At 47.7% G+C, this 23,850-nt stretch overlaps 1 protein-coding gene and 2 pseudogenes across 9 annotated transcripts in view; 1 reads left to right on the forward strand and 2 right to left on the reverse strand.

Moving 5' to 3' along the window:
* LOC139264638 (sickle tail protein) overlaps positions 1–23,850 on the forward strand; it is an 801,407-nt gene that overhangs the window by 57,358 nt on the left and 720,199 nt on the right. The gene's annotated exons all lie outside the window — the stretch shown is intronic.
* On the reverse strand, positions 6,196–6,434 carry LOC139264887 (U2 spliceosomal RNA; annotated as a pseudogene).
* Positions 12,315–12,547, reverse strand: LOC139264843 (U2 spliceosomal RNA; annotated as a pseudogene).

Genomic DNA, 23,850 nt, shown 5'->3' on the forward strand with positions numbered 1-23,850 from the left:
TGTTGCAGAGGAGGACAGATCCACGGGAGGATCACGACGAACCAGAGCCTCAGATCAAGGAGGCAGAAGTACATGGGGTGCACACATTCACCACGAATTGTCCCCCGATAATGCTGAATGTTGAACTAAATGGACTCCCGGTGTCAATGGAGCTGGACACGGATGCAAGCCAGTCCATCATGGGCAAAAAGACTTTCGAAAGGTTGTGGTGCAGCAAGGCCTCAAGGCCAGTCTTAACTCCAGTTTGCACGAAACTAAGAACTTACACAAACGAACTGATTCCTGTAATCCACAATGCTAATGTAAAGGTCTCCTACGATGGAGCAGTGCACAAGCTACCACTCTGAGAGGTACCGGGCGATGGTCCCACGCTGCTCGGCAGGAGCTGGCTGGGAAAGATGTGCTAGAACTGGGATGACGTCCAAGCGCTATCGCCCGTTGACGACACTTCGTGTGCCCAAGTCTTAAACAAATTTCTTCGCTGTTCGAACCAGGCATCGGGAAATTCCAAGGAGCAAAAGTGCAGATCCACCTAATTCCGGCGGTGCGACCCATCCATCACAAGGCAAGACCAGTACCGTACATGATAGAGAGGGTAGAGATCGAGCTAGACTGGCTGCAAAGAGGGGGCATAATTTCCCTGATCGAGTTCAACGAGTGGGCCAGTCATATCATCCCAGTCCTCAAGGGAAATGGCACCATCAGAATCTGTGGCGATTACAAAGTAACCATCAATCGTTTCTCACTGCAGGACCAATACCCACTACCAAAGACCGGCGACCTCTTTGCAACGCTGGTGGGAGGAAAGATGTTTACGAAGCTAGATCTGACTTCAGCTTACATGACGCAGGAACTGGAGGAATCATCGAAGGCTCTCACCTGCATCAACATGTACAAAGGTCTATTTGTTTATAACACATGCCGGTTTGGAATCCGATCGGCGGCGGTGATATTCCAGAGAAACATGGAAAGTTTACTGAAGTCAGTCCAGGTCAGCATGGATCTATGAAGAGGAAATCATGCTCGACAAATCTTCTGGAATTCTTTGAGGATGTAACTAGTAGAGTGGACAAGGGAGAACCAGTGGATGTGATGTATTTGGCCTTTCAAAATGCTTTTGACAAGGCCCCATACAAGAGATTGGTGTGCAAAATCAAAGCACATGGTATTGGGGGTAATATACTGACGTGGATAGAGAACTGGTTGGCAGACAGGAAGCAGAGAGTCGGGATAAACGAGTCCTTTTCGGAATGGCAGGCAGTGACTAGTGGAGTGCCGCAGGGCTCAGTGGTGGGACCCCAGCTATTTACAATGTACATTAATGATTTAGATGAAGGAATTGAATGTAATATCTCCAAGTTTGCAGATGACACTAAACTGGGTGGCGGTGTGAGCTGTGAGGGGGACGCTAAGAGGCTGCAGGGTGACTTGGACAGGTTAGGTGAGTGGGCAAATGCATGGCAGATGCAGCATAATGTGGATAAATGTGAGATTATCCACTTCGGGGGCAAAAATGCGAAGACAGAATATTATCTGAATAGCGGCAGATTAGGAAAAGGGGAGGTGCAATGAGACCTGGGTGTCATGGTTCATCAGTCATCAGTCATGGTTCATCAGGCATACAGGTACAGCAGGCGATGAAGAAGGCAAATGGTATGTTGACCTTAATAGCTAGGGGATTTGAGTATATGAGCAGGGAGGTCTTACTGCAGTTGAACAGGGCCTTGGTGAGACCTCACCTGGAATATTGTGTTCAGTTTTGGTCTCTTAATCTGAGGAAGGACGTTCTTGCTATTGAGGGAGTGCGGCGAAGGTTCACCAGACTGATTCCTGGGATGGCTGGACTGACATATGAAGAGAGACTGGATCAACTGGGCCTTTATACATTGGAGTTTAGAGGGATGAGAGGGGATCTCATAGAAACATATGATTCTGACCGGACGGGACAGGTTAGATGCGAGTAAAATATTCCTGATGTTGGGGAAGTCCAGAACCAGGGGACACAGTCTTAGGATAAGGGGTAGGCCATTTAGGACTGAGATTAGGAGAAAGTTCTTCACTGAGTTGTTTACATGTGGAATTCCCTGCCGCAGAGAGTTGTTGATGCCAGTTCATTGGATATATTCAAGAGGGAGTTAGATATGGCCCTTACAGCTAAGGGGATCAAGGGGTATGGAGAGAAAGCAGGAAAGGAGTACTGAGGGGAATGATCAGCCATGATCTTATTGAATGGTGGTGCAGGCTCGAAGGGCCAAATGGCCTACTCCTGCAACTATTTTCTATGTTTCTATGGTCCCGCACACCGTGGTCTTCCAGGACGACATCTCGGTCACAGGTCGGAACACAGTTGAGCATTTGCAGAATCTGGAGGAGGTTCTTAGTCGACTCAACCGCGTGGGGCTCAGATTAAAATGCTCGTAGTGCGTTTTCCTGGCATCTGAAGTGGAGTTCCTGGGAAGGATAATTGCGGTGGATGGCATCAGGCCCACCAACGTGAAGTTGGAGGCAATAGAGAACGCACTGAGGCCACAGAATGTGACGGGCCTGCGGTCATTTCTGGGACTCCTGAACTACTTTGGTAACTTCTTACCGGGTCTCAGCACACTGTTAGAACCACTGCATGTCTTACTATGAAAAGGGGATGAATGGGTTTGGAGCAAAAGCCAAGAAAATGCCTTTGTAAAAGCAAGAAAATTGTTGTACTCAAACAAATTGCTTGTGTTGTGTGATCCATGTAAGCGTTTGGTACTAGCATGTAATGCATAGTCATATGGCGTCGGGTGTGTATTGCAACAAGCTAATGATTTCGGGAAACTGCAACCGGTTGCTAATGCATCCAGGAGTCTGTCTAAGGCTGAGAGAGCCGACAGCATGCTTGAGAAAGAAGCGTTAGCGTGTATCTATGTGGTAAAGAAAATGCATCAATACCTGTTTGGGCTAAAATTCGAATTGGAAACTGACCATAAGCCACTTATATCCCTGTTCTCCGAGAGTAAAGGGATAAATACCAATGCATCGGCCCACGTCCAGAGATGGGCGCTCACGTTGTCCGCATACAACTATGCCATCTGCCACAGGCCAGGCACAGAAAACTGCGCCGTTGCTCTCAGTAGGCTGCCATTGCCCACCATGGGGGTGGAAATGGCGCAGTCCGCAGATCTAGCCATAGTTATGGAAGCATTTGAGTGTGAGCAATCATTCGTCACTGCCCGGCAGATCAAGTCTGGACAAGCCAGGACCCCTTATTATTTCTAGTCAAAAGCTGTGTGCTTCACGGGTGCTAGTCCAGTGTCCCAGTGGAAATGCAGGAAGAACTAAAGCTGTTCCAGCGGCGCAAAGATGAAATGTCTATACAGGCAGACTGTTTTCTGTGGGGCAATCGAGTAGTGGTCCCCAAGAAGGGCAGGGACACCTTCATCAATGACCTCCAGTACCCACCCAGGCATCGTAATGATGCAAGCGATAGCCAGATTCAACGTGTGGTGGCCCGGTATCGATGCGGATTTAGAGTCCTGCGTTCACAGATGTAATACATGCTCGCAGTTAAGCAATGCACCCAAGGAGGCGCCGCTAAGTTTATGGTCTTGGCCCTCCAAACCGTGGTCCAGGGTACACGTCGACTATGCAGGCCCGTTCTTGGGTAAAATGTTCCTTGTAGTTGTAGACATGTACTCCAAGTGGATTGCATGTGAGATAATGTCGGCTAGCACGTCCGCTGCCACTACTGAAAGCCTGCGGGCCATGTTTGCCACACACTGCCTACCCGATGTCCTGGTGAGCAACAACGGGCCATGTTTTACCAGTGCTGAGTTCCAAGAATTCATGACCCGTAACGGGATCAAACATGTCACATCTGCCCCATTTAAACCAGCGTCCAATGGTCAGGCAGAGAGAGCAGTGCAAACCATCAAGCAAGGCCCGAAGAGGGTAACAGAAGTCTCACTGCAGACTCGCCTATCCCAAGTCCTGCTTAGCTACCGCACAAGACCCCACTCACTCACTGGGATCCCACCTGCTGAACTCATGAAAAGAGCACTTAAGACAAGGCTCTCGTTACTTCACCCTGATCTACATGAACAGGTAGAGAGCAGGCGGCTTCAACAAAGTGCATACCATGATAGCGCAAATGCGATATTGAAATCAATGATCCTGTATTTGTATTAAATTGTGGACAAGGTCCCAAGTGGCTTCCCGGCACTGTTGTGGCCGAAGAGGGGAGCAGGGTATTTCGGGTCAAACTTTCAAATGGACTCATTCACCCAGAAACACTTGGACCACATCAAACTCAGATTCATGGACTATCCTGAGCAACCCACCTTGGACCCTACCTTTTTTGATCCCCCAACATACACACCAGTGGCAACCGGCACCACGGTTGACCACGAAGCAGAACCAATCATCCACAGCAGCCCAGCAGGGCCCAACACACCAGACAGCCCAGCGAGGGTCCAACAAATGATTCAACAACACCAGCTTTCACACCGAGACGATCAACCAGGGCAAGAAGGGCCCCAGATCGACTCACATTGTAAGTAGTTACACTGTTGACTTTGGGTGGGGGGGAGGGGAAAATGTTATATATGTAAACTTGTATTTACTCTGTACAGCCACCAGAGGGCTTATCCCCTGGAGTCCCAAGGGACCCCATAATCCCTTGGGAGCACAGGTATTTAAGGAGGCTTCACAGGTTGGAGAGGCATTCTGGAGACCTGCAATAAAAGACTAAGGTCACACTTTACTTTGAGCTCACAGTGTTCAGTCTGACTCTTTCTCCATACACAACACATGCGACCTCAGTAATTAGGATGTGATTCTACTCTCTTCCGGTAGGAATGTGCCTATCCTACCCAAGTCTAGAGAGCTTGGGTGCATTTTGGCAAGAGGCAAGGTTTCGCGACTACTGAGTGAGCACAAATGTACTGCTGAAGTTTGACCATAAAGTAAAGTAAATCCATATTGTACCAGCACAGAGCACTGGTAAACTATCTGCTGCTTGTCCAAGTAGGACTACCCTACTTGTTATGATGAACCAAGTGGGAAGAATCCTAGCTTCAAGTAAAAGTATCGCACTTTCCCTCTTCCCCTCTCTGCCTCCCCGCCCTCCCCACCCATCTCCCACCAAGGGCTGATTAATGATATGTACTATCTGGTCAACCTTCAACAATACTCTGGAGAACCACAGCCATGTCTAGTTCTGGTACCTGATTACCAAGTTTGCCATAGAGTTTTCACTTGGTTTCAAATCTTCCATCGTCACGGATACCATCTAACAGCCAACTTGACCCTGAAGAGATCCTGCTTACCTTAACTACGAGGATAGTTGTTGAAAATGCAGGTTTATGGCTAGGCAGAGAGTAGTTACCAGGAACTGCTTGTAAAAAATGTGTGAGTGTATTACCACTTTTTATCTACTTGGAACTACTATTTCAACAAGTATGTGTATCCATCAGTTGGAGGTGCAAAGTATCAACAAGAACAGCTGTCTCGCCACAACTCAATCATGGCAGGAACTGAGCCCTAATCACATATTCCTCTGCAGAGAATGCATAACTACAGTCTCAAACACTGAAACTTTGCATGCCTCAAACAGAATCCTATTATCTAGCCTCAAAGGCAATCTTGAGTCAAGTTGGCAGTTCCTGATACGGACATCGCACGGCCATTATGAGTCTTTTCCAATTGCCAAGAGATTTTTTTTTTAATTCGTTGCCAATCTTTCCAATTCTTTGTCAAATCACAAACGCCAGAGGTCACCTTGCACACATCAAGGATCACTCTGCGCCAATGCTCTTAGTCAAAAGGCCTAGAGCCACTGCACCATTCCTGGAAGTGCTGCAATACCAGGTTCGTGCCATGGAGGTGGATAGGTCAGGCCCCCCACACACCTCCGTGGAGGTGGATGGGTCAAGCCACCCCACCCACCACCTATTTCCAAAAAGCATAGGAGAATCACCTTCCTGATCCAGGGAGAACCACGTTGGGGTCATGGTTACTCCCCTGTCAGGTCAGTTACGCATGATCTTAGCCAAAAGGCCAGTTGCCAAGAGATTTTTTTTTTTTTAAATTTATTTATTTATTTATTTTTGAAATTCGTAGCCAATCGTTCCAATTCTTTGTCAAATCACAAACGCCAGAGGTCACCTTGGGCCCATTCAAGGATCATTCTGCGCCAATGCTCTTAGCCAAAAGGCCTAGAGCCACTGCACCATTCCTGGAAGTGCTGCAATACCAGGTTCGTGCCATGGAGGTGGATGGGTCAGGTCCCCCACACACCTCCGTGGAGGTGGATGGGTCAAGCCACCCCACCCACCTCCTATTTCCAAAAAAGCAAGCATATACCTTCCTGATCCAGGGAGAACCACCTTGGGGTTATGGTGGTTACTCCCCTGTCAGGTCAGTTACGCATGATCTTAGCCAAAAGGCCGAGAAGCCAGTTGCCAAGAGATTTTTTTTTTTTTTATTTCAAAATATACTTTATTCATAAAAAGAATCTGTACAGTACATTCAATGGCATTTCATTACATTTCGCTGCGGTCAGCAATCCCATACAATACATCTGGGTGCTGACGGCAGTTCCGTTCGTTACATTTCTCGTTTTTCTGTTCAACTGCGATTCAGTACAATAAACAGGGTACATTGTGGTACATTTACACAATTTGCATTTCATGTGTTACAATACAGAGCCCGGAATGGGTGACGGTACATTTACATTTTTTCTTTTCAAACTTGCATTTCATAACACACCTTGCATTGTACATGGCACTACATTGATGTTTACAGGTTTGGTGCTCTATGTACACAAAGTGTAAATTACAAATACAAATACAAATACAGCCCGAGGGATTTTGGTGCTGATTTCTGCCCCCGGGTTTTCCGTGGCGGAAGGGTTTTAGACTGTGGCCCTACCCCACCGTGCCTTTGCGGCGACTGCACCAATTTTCAGTGCGTCCCTCAGCACGTATTCCTGGATCTTGGATTGCGCCAGTCTGCAACATGCGGACGTGGTCATCTCCTTGTTCTGGAAGACCAGCAAGTTTCGGCAAGACCAAAGAGCGTCTTTGACCGAGTTGATGGCCCTCCAGCAGCAGGTGATGTCTGTCTCGGTGTGTGTCCCTGGGAACAGCCCGTAGAGCACAGAGTCCTGTGTTACGGAGCTGCTTGGGATGAACCTCGACAGCAACCACTGCATCTCTTTCCAGACCTGCGTTGCAAAGGCGCAATCCTGAAGGAGATGGGTGACAGTCTCGTCCGCCCCGCAGCCGGCCCGGGGACACCGTGCCGTGCTACTGAGGCGTCGGCTGTGCATGAACACTCTGACGGGTAGAGCCCTCCTCACCGCCAACCAAGCTACGTCTTGGTGCTTGTGTGTAAGCTTTGGCGATGAGACGTTCTGCCAAACAAGTTCGACAGTCCGCTCAGGGAACCACCCGACAGGGTCCACCGTCTCCTTCTTTCGGAGGGCGTCCAGGACCTTACGTGCTGACCACTGTTTGATGGCCTTGTGGTCAAAGGGGTTTCTTTTGAAGAACTTTTCCACGAAGGACAGGTGGACAGGCATGGTCCAACTGGTGGGGGCGTTTCGCGGCAGCGTGGCCAGACCCATCCTTCTCAACAATGGGGACAGGTAGAACCTCAGCACGTAGTGACACTTGGTGTTTGCGTACTGGGGGGCTGTGCATAGCTTGATGCAGCCGCACACAAAGGTGGCCATCAGGATGAGGGCCACGTTCGGAACGTCCTTTCCTCCACTGTCCAGAGATTTGTACATCGTGTCTCTGCGGACACGGTCCATTTTGGATCTCCAGACAAAGTGGAAGACGGCCCGGGTGACTGCCGCGGCGCAGGAGTGTGAGATGGGCCAGACCTGCGCCACGTACAACAACACCGAGAGCACCTCGCTCCTGATGACCAGGTTCTTGCCTGTGATGGAAAGGGAGCGCTGCTCCCAAAATGACAGTTTCTGTCTGACCTTGGCAATGCGCTCGTCCCAGTTTTTGGCGCACGCCCCGTCCGCTCCGAACCATATTCCCAGCACCTTCAGGAAATCTGGCTTGACGGTGAAGGGAATGGAGGCTCGGTCGGTCCAGTGACCAAAGAGCATGGCCTCGCTTTTGGTGCGGTTGACCTTTGCTCCCGAGGCCAGTTCAAACTGGTCGCAGATTGCGAGCAATCTGCGGACCGACTGCGGGTCCGAGCAAAAGACGGCGACGTCGTCCATGTACAGCGAGGTTTTGACCTGGGCGCCTCCGCTGCCTGGGATCGTCACCCCTCTGATGCCCGCGTCCTTCCTGATGGACTCGGCAAAGGGCTCGATACAACACACAAACAAGACAGACGACAGAGGACAGCCTTGCCTGACTCCAGATCTGATTGGAAAGCTTTGAGTTTCCCACCCGTTGATTAGAACTGCACTACTGATGTCTGTGTAGAGCAGTTTGACCCAATTTCGGATGCCCTCCCCGAACCCCATTTTGGAGAGCACGTCCATCAGGTACGTGTGCGATATCCTGTCAAAGGCTTTCTCCTGGTCTAAGCTGATTAAACAGGTGTTCACCCTCCTGTCCCGCACGTAGGCGATCGTATCTCTGAGTAGCGCGAGGCTATCAGAGATCTTCCTGCCGGGGACAGCGCAGGTCTGGTCCGGGTGAATCACCAGCTCAAGAGCAGACTTGACCCTGTTGGCGATGACCTTTGACAGGATCTTGTAGTCCACATTGAGCAGCGAAATGGGCCGCCAGTTTTTGATTTCCTCCCTCTCCCCCTTCTGCTTGTAGATGAGGATGATGATGCCTTTCCTCATCGATTCTGACATGCTGCCGGCCAGAAGCATACCTCCGTACACTTCCAGCAGGTCTGGGCCTATCCAGTCCCACAGAGCCGAGTACAACTCGACCGGTAAGCCATCGCTTCCGGGAGTTTTATTCGTCTCGAAGGACCGGACGGCCTTTGTCAGCTCGTCCAGAGTTAGCGGGTGGTCCAGACTCTCTCGCTTGCCGTCGTCTAAGACCTCCGAAATAGACGACAGGAAAGACTGGGAGGCCGCGCGGTCTGTGGGCTTGACGTCGTACAGCCTGGCATAGAAGGATTCGCTGATCCTCTGCATGTCAGGCTGCGAAGACGTCACAGAACCGTCTTCTTCCTTTAGGCTGGTGATCACAGAGCTCCCCCTGTGTACCTTTTGGAAGAAGAAACGCGAACACGTCTCATCCTGCTCGACGGAGCGGACTCTGGATCGGAAGATGATCTTGGAGGACTCTGAGGCAAAGAGCGAGGCTTGCTGGCCCTTCACCTCTTCGAGTTCCTCCGCGACATCGATCCCCACCGACTGCAGCAGGAGCAGGTTTTGCATATTTGTCTGGAGTCGGGACAATTCCCTCTGTCTCCCTCTCGCCTCCTGAACACCTTTGAGGATGAAGAACCTCTTGATGTTCGTCTTGATTGTTTCCCACCAGTGCATCGGGGAATCACAGAGGGGTTTTACGGTTCTCCAACCGTTGTAATCCCTCTTGAGTTCCTCAATGTTTTCCGGAGTCAACAGTTTCACGTTCAGCTTCCATATCCCTCTGCCAACTTTCTGGTTGTCCTGCGTGTGACAGTCAGCCAGTAGGAGGCAGTGGTCAGAGAAGAACACCGGCGTGACGTCGGTGGATCTGACCTTGAGCATGTGGGACACAAACAGGAAGTCAATTCTGGAACGGACGGACCCGTCTGGTCTCGACCAGGTGTATCTGCGCGGTGCTCCGTCTGCAGGGTTGCTGAAGACGTCGCACAGCTTGGCATCTTTTACCGCATCCATCAGGAGTTTGGACGTGGCGTCCAGTTTGCTGTCGGCTCTGCTGGATCGTCCAGCCGCATCGATGATGCAGTTGAAGTCACCACCCAGAATGACCGGCCTGGACGTTGCCAGTAACAGTGGGAGCTGCTGGAAGAGGGCCAGCCTCTCGTTCTTCACAGCTGGAGCGTAAACATTAATTAACCTGAGAGGGGAGTTTTTGTACATTACATCTGCTACGAGGAGGCGGCCGCCCACCACCTCCTTAACTTCGGTGATGGTGAAGTGGCCTCCCCGCAGCAGAATGCCCAAGCCGGAAGCTCGGCTGTCGTTGCCCCCTGACCAAATGGATGGTCCATGGGTCCACCATAGTGACCACTGCCGGTAACTGCTGAAGTGCGGCAGGCCGCACTCCTGCAAGAACAGCAGGTCCGCTTTGACCTTGGCGAGGCACCCCAAGGTGGAAACACATCGCGTAGTCGATTTCACGCTACGCACGTTAATACTAGCAATTTTTAAATCCATTTTTAAGCTATGTTTTACATTTACATACATTGCAGTTCAGTTACATCGTTTTCAATTTCAGGTAAACCGTTTTCAGTTGCCTCATATTCTACAATGGCGATTTCCAGCATGTGTAAGTTATTACTATTTACATCAAATTCAACATTTACTGCACCTGGGGTGGCGTGGTCATCGTCGTCCTCTGCTGTGGGGATGTTTTGACCAGGGGTCTGCTGCAGTTCTGCGATTAAGTCCTCAATGTTCTCTGCACTGTCCTCGCCTGGTGTTGGTGGTTCCCCCTTTGCGTCAGTCGCGGCGGTGTCGAGCTGGTGTGCGTCGACCGCTGCGTCGCTCCCGGTGTTCCGGAGCTGGGGTGTGCTGGGCACTTCGTTGCTCCTGTTATCCCGGGGCTGGTCTGCGTTGGTTACTCCTTCGCTCCCGGTGTCCCGGAGCTCGTGTGCGCTGGGCCCTTTGTTGCTCTCAGGTTCCTGGGGCAGGGCTGTGTTGGTCGCTTCCCTGCTCCCGTTTTTCCGTGGCCGTGGGATGGCGCATTGCCTCTTCAGGCGGTGGCACTTTTCCTCATCAGACAAGCTGCCGTCGCTGGTTTCTGCCGAGCTTGGTGGTCACCTCTTGGCCTTGCGCCTTTTCCCTACTGTCTGCCATTCCGCTTCCTCGTCTGATGTCAGCTCGTCTCTGGGTTCGGTGCTCTGGGGGCGAGGTTCGCTGCTGGCTGCTGGTGGCTCGCAGCTCGCGGTAGCAGTGTTCTCTTCCTCGCCGCCTTGTCCCGAGTTCATGGTCGGGGGGAGGGTGTGGCTCTCCTCTGGAGCGTTGTGTTCGTCAGCTTCCTCCTCCTCTGGTGCAAAGTTCTTTGCTGCCTGCGCATAGCTGCGATTGCGTTTGGGGCAGTTTTTGTAAAGGTGCCCAGCCAGACCACAGAGATTGCAGCACTTGGTCTCCTTGCAGTCTTTTGTCTGGTGGCCCTCGTTCTTGCAGTTTCGGCAGATGACCGTCTTGCAGCTTGCCGCCACATGGCCTGCCTTCCCGCAGGTGCGGCACACGTTGGGTTGGCCAGCGTACACCATGTAGCCCCGGCTTCCTCCGATGGAAAAGCTGGAGGGTGGGTGCAGGATGGTTCCGCTGGCGTCCACCTTCAAGGTGGCCTGGATCTGGCGCTTGCTGGTCCATATTCCGTGCCCGTCTTTCACGTCACTGCTGCTTCCTGCCCCATCGACAAACCTGTTGAGGAAAGTCAGCACATCGATGACGGGGATGTGGGGGTCGTACATTTGCACTGTGATAGTGCGTCTTCGCTGCGACGGGAGGGTGAACAGCGGCTCCCAAGTTAGCACTGAGTGCACCGGTTCACTCGCCTCCTTCAAACCCTTCAGGAACTTCAGGCAGAGGGTGACGGTTCTGAAGGTCACATCGAAGTAACCTCTCTTCGGGAGGTCCTGCAAGGCGAAGACGTCGGCGACTTTCATGCCACATGTTCCCAGCAGGATTTTCTTCACAAAAAGTTCCCGGTTGATCATTGTCTGTCCTTCCACTTTCTTTACCGTCACTCGGATGGTGTTTCGGACTCCCTGGTTCGCCGCTCGGTTGGCCGCCATCCGGGTTGCAGATTCCTCCTTTCGCTGTGAGTTTTGGCCGAAGCCTTCATTCTCTCATTGCCCCAGTCCGGGGCACGGGCGGACCTCCTCGTCCGCCCCTTGACAGGCCCAAAGGCCCGTCGAATCGTCAGTCGACATGCAGATTTTGTCTCCTCTCTCCAATTGGCGCCTGGCTCAAGCCAAAGGCCAGAGCCAGCAAAACTGGAAAAACGAGTTTCTGCAGTCAGTCGATTTGCATATGAATGCCCAATCAACAGGTACTCCACTTGATCTTCGCCAAAAGGCCGAGTTGCCAAGAGATTTTTTTTTTTTTAATTTTTAAATTCGTAGCCAATCGTTCCAATTCTTTGTCAAATCACAAATGCCAGAGGTCACCTTGCACATGCCAAGGATCACTCTGCGCCAATGCTCTTAGCCAAAAGGCCTAGAGCCACTGCACCGTTCCTGGAAGTACTGCAATACCAGGTTCGTGCCATGGAGGTGGATGGGTCAAGCCACCCCACACACCTCCGTGGAGGTGGATGGGTCAAGCCACCCCACCCACCTCCTGTTTCCAAAAAAGCAAGCATATACCTTCCTGACCAGGGAGAAACCACCCGGAGGTCATGGTGGCTGGTCAGGTCAGTTACGCATGATCTTAGCCAAAAGGCCGAGAAGCGAAAGAGATTTTTTTTTTTTTTTTTTTTTAATTCGTAGCCAATCGTTCCAATTCTTTGTCAAATCACAAACGCCAGAGGTCACCTTGCACATGCCAAGGATCACTCTGCGCCAATGCTCTTAGCCAAAAGGCCTAGAGCCACTGCACCGTTCCTGGAAGTACTGCAATACCAGGTTCGTGCCATGGAGGTGGATGGGTCAGGTCCCCCACACACCTCCGTGGAGGTGGATGGGTCAAAAGAGATGCTTTTAGGAACTTAGCGCGAATGCTAGCCATGCTTTTTTGCCCTATCACTAGTTTGGCAACACTATGCAAGGTCCACTTCTTTCTACTGAACTGGTTCATTCAGGACTTCCTTCTGTGTAACTCAGTCCATTGCCTTTGCCCATTTCCATGCAGATAATTTCTTACGGTGCCTCATTCAATATAATCTATACATCAAATATGAAAGGAAGGCAAAATTGACTGCAGAATTTGATATGGAGAGACCAGTTTACTGAGCGATTTTTCCATGTAAATAGAGCCATTGATAAGCGAGCAGTGAGCCTTCATGTGCTTATGTTGTGCTATGTGTGGCATTTTGCACAATAAAAGGAAGTCTGTAATCCTGTCAGTTTCTGTATTTTAACTCCATGTTGCAGCGAATAGTATCAAAATGTTTGGTCTTGCATGATGATTGGTATTGTGGAGAACCCCCCCACCCTGCCTCGGCCCAAACTCCATACAACTTCAGGTTGATACTGTTGTTTCTTCAACCCCCTCAATCCTCCCATCAATCTTCTCGAGGGTAATTAGGGATGGGCAATAAATGCTGGACTTGCCAGCGACGTCCACATTCCAGGAACAAATATTTTTTTAAACCCTCCAATTTTATGTTGCCGCTCTCCTGCCCTTAGTGCAGCTACTCACTCATCCGTTATCACTTATGCTGCGATGACTCTGACCTCCTGTTGTGGCTACTCCGAGCTTGAACGCTGAAGCACACCACTAATATTGGATGATACAGTGAGAGTGCAGTTTCGCCGCCTTGTGGAACTGCAAGACTGAGTGCACCAGGGCAATCCAGGTCATACGACGACCAAGTAGAAAATGACTGGGAAACTGTAGCCTCTGTAGAGAGATTTTATGTGAGAGGGCTATGCATTATGTGAACTTTAGTTTTTCACCATGCTCTTGAGGCACAGCAATATCTACACAAGGGGTGTCCAAACTATGGGCTGCTGTGCCGGCAAGCTCTGGCCACCCAGAATACATTCATGGATGACAATTTTCAGCTCCTCTCGCTCCGCACAGCTCGCATGACATCCAAATTTATGAATAGCTGTGAAATAATGGGAAAAATCATAGATATATGAAACCGAAAAAGAAACAAGGTTTTGAGGAAGGATGAAGGAAGAATAAACAAATGAGGGAAATACTGCAAACCTGCTGTGGAAGGTAGAGCAAAATGAATGACAGAGCAGGCTCGAGGGGCCAAATGGCCTACTCCTGTTCCTATTTCTTATGTTAGGTTCTTAGGATCAATACTTTTATAATGTGAATAACTGAGGGTAAAAGGTTTTGGGGAGGGAAGTTTTGTAAAGTAATTGGTAAACTATTATAAATATTACATATTTTGGATAAGATTCTGCTATCTTTTGTAGGAGCTGTTAAACCGAAATCCTGTTTGGCTGTTTAGGTCGATGCAAAAGATTCCATGGCGTAATTTAAAGAAGAGCAAATGGTTCTCGCTGCAGCCTGGCCACTATTCACCGTTCAGCCAACAACTTCAAAAAAAAAAGTTAACTGGCTATATATTTCATTTGTGCGATATTTGCTATTTGTGGAACATGGCTGTCACAGTTGCCTACAAACCAAGTGACTATATTTCAAAATTAATTGATTGGAAATGTCTTTGTGACATTCTTGGCCGCAAGTCCATTTGCTATTTTTTTAATCGCTTTGTTCTGAGGCCTGAATCTTTCAGTATCATTAAGTATATAATGCTTTTACCTCAAGTCACCAGTTAGAATGACAGGACAGCTGAGACCCATTGCCTGCAATTTCTGTGCCATGTGGGAACTCTAGGACACTTCAGGTGTCCTGAATAACCCGTGAGCAGGAAGTGCTACTTGAGCTCCAGCTCAGAGTTTGAGCTTGAGGAAGGGCTGGAATCACTGCAGGCTGAAATTGTACTGGATCATACGTTCCAGGAGATGGTCACCCCACAGCCACACAGAGTTCGGACAGTAAGTGGGTGGCCATCCGCAAGGTAGGAAGAGGCAGGCAGTCCAGAAATCCACTGGGAGTGTAGCACTCACTAACTGGTTTTCAGTATTGACGTGAGGGTGACAACACCTCGAAGGAGTGCAGTCTGGAACATGGCACTCTGGGGCAAATGATTGCACAGCAAGGTGTAGGGATGCAGTGGTCATATAGGTGATTCAGTAGTCAGGAGGACAGACAGGTATTTCTGCAACCACAACATGGTACCACATGCTGTGTTGCCTCCCTGGTGCCAGGATCAAAAGACATCACTAAGAGGGTGCAGGACATTTTGAAGCCAGAAGTCGTGGTAGGGGTAACAGCCAGAAGTCATGATTCATGTGGGAACCAATGATCTAGGAAGGAAAAGGATTGAGGTCCTACAGGCAGAGGTTGAGGAGCTAGGGAGGCAGTTAAGAAGCAGGATCTCCAAAGGTAGGAATCTATGGATTATTCCAAGTGCCACGTGCTAGTGAGTATATGAATAGTAGGATAAGACTGGTTACCACGTGGCTGGAGAAATGGTGCAGGAGGAAGGGCTTTCAGATTCCTGGGACATTAGGACCAGTTGTGGGGCAGGTGGGACCTGCTCAACTTGGATGGGTTGCACCTTAACCGAACTGGGAGCAGTATCCTCGTGGGGAAGTTAACTCGTGGAGTGGGGGAGGGGTTAAACTAATTTGGCTGCGAATGGACACCATGTGAAACTTAAAGGAGAAACCAGGTGCACAGAAGACTGGGAGAGAAAATAGAATCAAAGAACTAGAGTAAAGGATAGTTCAGAAATAGGAAAATGCAAGGCAGTCTAAAATGGGTTTGGAGTGTATGTATGTAAATGCACAGCATGGTAAATAAGGTTGTTGAGCTGTGGGTACAAATCGCCACATGGGACTATGATATAGTGGCAATAACAGAGACCTAGCTTAATAATCCTCGCTACAATGTATTCAGGAAAGATGGGGAAGGGAAAAAAGGAGGAGGGCTGGCAGTACTGATCATAACACTGTAAAGGGATGATGTAGTTCAGAATCTATATCGTTAGAATTAAGGAACAATGGAGGAGCTACTATGCCACTGGGTGTATACTATAGACCACCAAATAGTGGGAAGGACTTATGGGAGCATATTTGCAGGCAAATGACAGAAGGATGCAAGGTCTATAGAGTAGTGATAGAAACATAGAAAATAGGTGCAGGAGTAGGCCATTCGGCCCTTCTAGCCTGCACCGCCATTCAATGAGTTCATGGCTGAACATTCAACTTCAGTACCCCATTCCTGCTTTCTCGCCATACCCCTTGATCCCCCTAGTAGTAAGGACCTCATCTAACTCCTTTTTGAATATATTTAGTGAATTGGCCTCAACAACTTTCTGTGGTAGAGAATTCCACAGGTTCACCACTCTCTGGGTGAAGAAGTTCCTCCGCATCTCAGTCCTAAATGGCTTACCCCTTATCCTTAGACTGTAACCTCTGGTTCTGGACTTCCCCAACATTGGGAACATTCTTCCTGCATCTAACCTGTCTAACCCCGTCAGAATTTTATATGTTTCTATGAGGTCCCCTCTCATTCTTCTGAACTCCAGTGAATACAAGCCTAGTTGATCCAGTCTTTCTTGATAGGTCAGTCCCGCCATCCCGGGAATCAGTCTGGTGAACCTTCGCTGCACTCCCTCAATAGCAAGAATGTCCTTCCTCAGGTTAGGAGACCAAAACTGCACACAATACTCCAGGTGTGGCCTCACCAATGCCCTGTACAACTGTAGCAACACCTCCCTGCCCCTGTACTCAAATCCCCTTGCTATGAAGGCCAACATGCCATTTGCTTTCTTAACCGCCTGCTGCACCTGCATGCCAACCTTCAATGACTGATGTACCATGACACCCAGGTCTCTTTGCACCTCCCCTTTTCCTAATCTGTCACCATTCAGATAATAGTCTGTCTCTCTGTTTTTACCACCAAAGTGGATAACCTCACATTTATCCACATTATACTTCATCTGCCATGCATTTGCCCACTCACCTAACCTATCCAAGTCGCTCTGCAGCCTCGCAGCATCCTCCTCGCAGCTCACACTGCCACCCAACTTAGTGTCATCCGCAAATTTGGAGATACTACATTTAATCCCCTCATCTAAATCATTAATGTACAGTGTAAACAGCTGGGACCCCAGCACAGAACCTTGCGGTACCCCACTAGTCACTGCCTGCCATTCTGAAAAGTACCCATTTACTCCTACTCTTTGCTTCCTGTCTGCCAACCAGTTCTCAATCCATGTCAGTACACTACCCCCAATCCCATGTGCTCTAACTTTGCACATCAATCTCTTGTGTGGGACCTTGTCGAACGCCTTCTGAAAGTCCAAATATACCACATCAACTGGTTCTCCCTTATCCACTCTACTGGAAACATCATCAAAAAATTCCAGAAGATTTGTCAAGCATGATTTCCCTTTCACAAATCCATGCTGACTTGGACCTATCATGTCACCTCTTTCCAAATGCACTGCTATGACATCCTTAATAATTGATTCCATCATTTTACCCACTACCGATGTCAGGCTGACCGGTCTATAATTCCCTGTTTTCTCTCTCCCTTTTTTTTCAAAAGTGGGGTTACATTGGCTACCCTCCACTCCATAGGAACTGATCCAGAGTCAATGGAATGTTGGAAAATGACTGTCAACGCATCCACTATTTCCAAGGCCACCTCCTTAAGTACTCTGGGATGCAGTCCATCAGGCCCTGGGGATTTATCGGCCTTCAATCCCATCAATTTCCCCAACACAATTTCCTGGCTAATAAGGATTTCCCTCAGTTCCTCCTCCTTACTAGACCACCCGACCCCTTTTATAACCGGAAGGTTGTTCGTGTCCTCCTTCGTGAATACCGAACCAAAGTACTTGTTCAATTTGGTCCGCCATTTCTTTGTTCCCCGTTATGACTTCCCCTGATTCTGACTGCAGAGGACCTACGTTTGTCTTTACTAACCTTTTTCTCTTTACATATCTATAGAAACTTTTGCAATCCGTCTTAATGTTCCCTGCAAGCTTCTTCTCATACTCCATTTTCCCTGCCCTAATCAAACCCTTTGTCCTCCTCTGCTGAGTTCTAAATTTCTCCCAGTCCCTATTTCTGGCCAATTTGTATGCCACTTCCTTGGCTTTAATACTATCCCTGATTTCCCTTGATAGCCACGGTTGAGCCACCTTCCCTTTTTTATTTCTATGCCAGACAGGAATGTACAATTGTTGTAGTTCATCCATGCGGTCTCTAAATGTCTGCCATTGCCCATCCACAGTAAACCCCTTAAGTATCATTCGCCAATCCATCCCAGCCAATTCACGCCTCATACCTTCAAAGTTAGCCTTCTTTAAGTTCTGGACCATGGTCTCTGAATTAACTGTTTCATTCTCCATCCCAATGCAGAATTCCACCATATTATGGTCACTCTTCCCCAAGGGGCCTCGCACAACGAGATTGCTAATTAATCCTCTCTCATTACACAACACCCAGTCTAAGATGGCCTCCCCCCTAGTTGGTTCCTCGACATATTGGTCTAAAAAACTATCCCTTATGCACTCCAGAAAATCCTCCTCCACCGTATTGCTTCCAGTTTGGTTAGCCCAATCTATGTGCATATTAAAGTCACCCATTATAACTGCTGCACCTTTATTGCACGCACCCCTAATTTCCTGTTTGATGCCCTCCCCAACATCACTACTACTGTTTGGAGGTCTGTACACAACTCCCACTAACGTTTTTTGCCCTTTGGTGTTCTGCAGCTCTACCCATATAGATTCCACATCATCCAAGCTAATGTCCTTCCTAACTATTGCCTTAATCTCCTCCTTAACCAGCAATGCTACCCCACCTCCTTTTCCTTTTATTCTATCCTTCCTGAATGTTGAATACCCCTTGTTGATAATGGGGGACTTTAATTATCCTAGTATAGACTGGAGAAGTAAGTATAAGAAGTAGGAGCAGGAGTAGGCCACCTGGCCCCTCGAGTGGAAATGCCCTCTCTGCATCCACCTTGTCAAGCCCCCTCATTTAATAAGATCATGGCTGATCTGATCATGGACTCAGCTCCACTTCCCTGCCTGCTCTTCATAAACCTTTATTCCCTTATCGCTCAAAAATGTGTTTATCTCAGCCTTAAATATATTCAATAGTCCAGCCTCCACAGCTCTCTGGTGCAGCGACTTCCATAGATTTACAATCCTCTGAGAAAAGAAATTCCTCCTTATCTCAGTTTTAAATGGGCGGCCCCTAATTCGAAGACTATGTCCCCTAGTTTTAGTTTCCCCTATGAGTGGAAGTGCCCTCTCTGCATCCACCTTGTCAAGCCCCCTCATTATCATCCGCTTGGAATGAGTGACCATAGCATGGTTGAATTTCAAATTCAGATGGAGGGCGAGAAAGTTGGATCTCAAACCAGCGTACTAAACTTAAATAAAGGAGACTACAAAGGTATGAGGGCAGAGTTGGTTAAAGTGGACTGGGAAAATAGATGAAAGTGTAGGACAATTGATGAACAGTGGTGTACATTTAAGGAGATATTTCATAACTCTCAAGAAAAAGATATTCCAGTAAGGAGGAAAGGGTGTAAAAGAAAACATCGCCATCCGTGGTTAACGAAAGAAATAAAGGATGGTATCCAATTAAAAACAAGGACATACAAAGTGGCCAAAACTAGTGGGAGGACAGAAAATTAGAAAGCTTTTAAAAGCCAGCAAAGAACGACTAAAAAAACAATGAAGAAGAAAGGGAAGATAGACTATGAAAGTAAACTAGCACGGAAAATAAAAACAGATAGCCAGTATATAAAAAGGAAAAGAGTGGCTAAAGTAAATGTTGGTCCCTTAGAGGATGAGACCAGGAAATTAGTGATGGGGAACATGGAGATGGCAGAAACTCCGAACAAATATTTTGTATCAGTCTTTACAGTCGAGGACACTAAAAATATCCCAACAGTGGATACTCAAGGGGCAATAGTGGGGGAGGAACTTAATACAATCACAATCACGAAGGAGGTGGTACTCAGGAAGATAATGGGACTAAAGGCAGATAAATCCCTTGGACCTGATGGCTTGCATCCTAGGGTCTTAAGCGAAGTAGCGGCAGGGATAATGGATGCATTGGTTGTAATTTACCAAAATTCCCTGGATTCTGGCAAGGTCCCAGCAGATTGGAAAACTGCAAATGTAATGCCCCTATTTAAAAAAAAAAGGAGGCAGACAAAAAGCAGGAAGCTATTGAACAGTGAGCCTGACATCTGTGGTTGGGAAAATGCTGGAGTCCATTATTAAAGAAGCAGTAGCAAGACATTTGGAAAAGCATAATTCAGTCAGGCAAAGTCAGCATGGATTTATGAAGGGGAAGGCATGTTTGATAAATTTGCTGGAATTCTTTGAGGATGTAACGAACAGGGTGGATAAAGAGGAACCAATATAAATTGGCCAGAAAAAGCAGCAAACCTGAGGACTGGGAGAATCCAGCAGAGGAGGACTAAGGGTTGAATTAGGAGAGGGAAAATAGAGTTTGAGAGTAAGCTTGCAGGGAACATAAAAACTGACTGCAAAAGCTTCTATAGATATGTGAAGCGAAAAAGATTAGTGAAGACTAATGTAGGCCCCTTGCAGTCAGAATCAGGTGAATTCATAATGGGGAACAGGGAAGTGGCAGACCAATTGAACAAAAACTTTGGTTTAGTACACATAATCTGCTGAAATTAATAGGGGACCGAGGGTTGAGTGAGAAGGAGGAACTGAAGGAAATCCTTATTAGTCAGCAAATTGTGTTAGGGAAATTGATGGGATTCAAGACCGACCGATAAATCCTCAGGGCCTGATAGTCTGCATCCCAGAGTACTTAAGGAAGTGGCCCTAGAAATAGTGGATGCATTGACAGTCATTTTCCAACATTCTATAGACTCTGGATCAGTTTCTATACAGGAGGGTAGCTAATGTAATCCCACTTTGTCAAAAAGGAGGGAGAGTGTAAACAGGGAATTATAGACCGGTTAGCCTGACATCTGTAATGGGGAAAATGTTGAAATCAATTATTAAAGATGTAATAGCAGTGCATTTGGAAAGCAGTGACCGGATCGGTCCAAGTCAGCATGGATTTATGAAAGGGAAATCATGCTTGACAAATCTTCTAGAATTTTTTGAGGATATAACTAGCAGAGTGGACAAGGGAGGACCAGTGGATGTGGTGTATTTGGACTTTCAAAAGGCTTTGACAAGGTCCCACACAAAAGATTAGTGTGCAAAATTAAAGCACATGGTATTGGGGGTTATGTATTGACGTGGATAGATAACTGGTTGGCAGACAGGAAGCAGAGAGTCGGGATAAATGGGTCCGTTTCAGAATGGCAGGCAGTGACTAGTGGGGTACTGCCAAGGTTCAGTGCTGGGACCCCAGCTATTTACAATATATATTAATGATTTAGACAAAGGAATTGAATGTAATATCTCCAGGTTTGCAGATTACACTAAGCTGGGTGGCAGTGTGAGCTGTGAGGAGGATGCTAAGAGGCTGCAGGGTGATTTGGACAGGATAGGTGAGTGGGCAAATGCATGGCAGATGCAGTATAATGTAGATAAATGTGAGATTATCCGCTTTGGTGGCAAAACAGGAAGGCACAATATTATCTGAATGGTGACAGATTAGGAAAAAAGGAGGTGCAATGAGACCTGGGTGTCATGGTACTTCAGCCATTGAAAGTTGGCATGCGGTTACAGCAGGCGGTGAAGAAGGCAAATGACATGTTGGCCTTCATAGCGAGAGGATTTGACGATAGGAGCAGGGAGGTCTTGCTGCAGTTGTACAGGGCCTTGGTGAGGCCACACCTTGAATATTGTGTACAGTTTTGGTCTCCTAATCTGAGGAAGGACATGCTTGCTATTGAGGGAGTGCAGTGAAGGTTCACCAGATTGATTGCCAGGACGACAGGACTGACCTATGAAGAAAGACTGGGTCGACTAGGATTATATTCACTGGAATTTAGAAGAATGAGAGGGGATCTCATAGAAACATATAAAATTATGACGGGATTGGACAGGTTAGATGCAGGAAGAATGTTCCCGATGTTGGGGAAGTCCAGAACCAGGGGTCACAGTTTAAGGATAAGGGGTATGTCATTTAGGACCGAGATGAGGAGAAACTTCTTCACTCAGAGAATTCTGAACCTGTGGAATTCTCTACCACAGAAAGTTGTTGAGGCCAGTTCGTTCGATATATTCAAAAGGGAGTTAGATGTGACCCTTGCGGCTAAAGGGATCAAGGGTTATGGAGAGAAAGCAGGAATGGGGTACTGAAGTTGCATGATCAGCCATGATCATATTGAATGGTGGTGCAGGCTCGAAGAGCCGAATGGCCTACTCCTGCACCTATTTTCTATGTTTCAATTGTGTATTTGGACTTCCAGAAGGCATTTGACAAGGTGCCACATAAAAGGTTACTGCACAAGATAAAAGTTCATGGGGTTGGGGGTAATATAGTAGCATGGATAGAGGATTGGCTAACTAACAGAAAACAGAGAGGCGGGATAAATGGGTCATTTTTCGGTTGGCAATCAGTAACTAGTGGGGTGCTGCAGGGATCAATGCTGGGACCCCAACTATTTACAGTCTATATTAACGACTTGGTGAGCCAAGTTTGCTGACGATACAAAGGTGGGAGGAAAAGCAATGTGTGAGCAGGACACACAAAACCTGCAAAAGGGCATAGACAGGCTAAGTGAGTGGGCAAAGATTTGGCAGATGGAAAATGTGAAGTTATGCAATTTGACAGAAAAAAATCGAAGAACAAGTTATTATTTAAATGGAGAAAAATTGCAAAGTGTTGCATACAGCGGGACCTGGGGTTCCAGGTGCATGAAACACAAAAGGTTCGTATGCAGGTACAGCAAGTGTTCAGGAAGGCCAATGGAATCTGGCCTTTATTGCAAAGGGGTGAGGTATAAAAGCAGGGAAGTCTAGCTACAGTTATACAGGGTATTGGTGAGGCCACACCTGGAATATTAGGTACAGTTTTGGTTTCCATATTTAACAAAGGATATACTTGCTTTGGAGGCAGTTCAGAGAAGGTTCACGAGGTTGATTCCGGAGATGAGGGGGTTGATTGATGAGAAAAGGTTGAGTAGGTTGGGCTTCTACTCATTGGAATTTGCTGTACCTGAATACTAACTTTTTGTGTTTCATGCACAAGGGTCCCCAGGTCCCTCTGTACTGTAGCACTTTGCAAGCTTTCTCCATTTAAATTATAATTTGCTTTTCTATTTTTTCTGCCAAAGTGGATAACCTCACATTTTCCCACATTATACTCCATCTGCCAAATGTTTGCCCACTCACTTAGCCTGTCTATATCATTTTGCAGATTTTTTTTGTGTCCTCCTCACAATTTGCTTTCCCACCCATCTTTGTATCATCAGCAAACTTGGCTACATTACACGCGGTCCCTTCATCCAAATCATTAATATAGATTGTAAATAGTTGAGGACCCAGCACCGATACCTCCAACACCCCACTAGTTACTGTTTGCCAACTGGAAAATGACCCATTTATCGCGACTCTCTGTTTTCTGTTAGTTAGCCAATCCTCTATCCATGCTAATATATTAACCCCAACCCCGTGAACTTTATCTTGTGCAATACCCTTTTACGTGGCACCTTATTCAATGCCTTCTGGAAATCCAAATACACCACATCCACTGGTTCCCCCTTATCAACCCGGCTTGTTACATCCTCAAAGAACTCCAGCAAATTTGTCAAACATGATTTCCTTTTCATAAAACCACACTGACTCTGCTTGATTGAATTATGCTTTTCCAAATGTCCTGCTACTGTTTCCTTAATAATGGACTCCAGCATTTTCCCAACGACAGATGTCGGGCTAACTGGTCTATAGTTTCCTGCTTTTTGCCTGTTACCTTTTTTAAGCAAAAGAAGCGGAGGAATTCCTGAAATGTGTAAAAATACTTATCTGGAGAAGGGCTAATTTCAGTAAGTCGAAAAGGGATCTAGTCCAGGTGGATTGGAATCAAAAATTGGTAGGCTAA

Source organism: Pristiophorus japonicus, chromosome 5 (assembly GCF_044704955.1).
Source record: "Pristiophorus japonicus isolate sPriJap1 chromosome 5, sPriJap1.hap1, whole genome shotgun sequence".
NCBI classification, from domain to species: Eukaryota; Metazoa; Chordata; class Chondrichthyes; family Pristiophoridae; genus Pristiophorus; species Pristiophorus japonicus.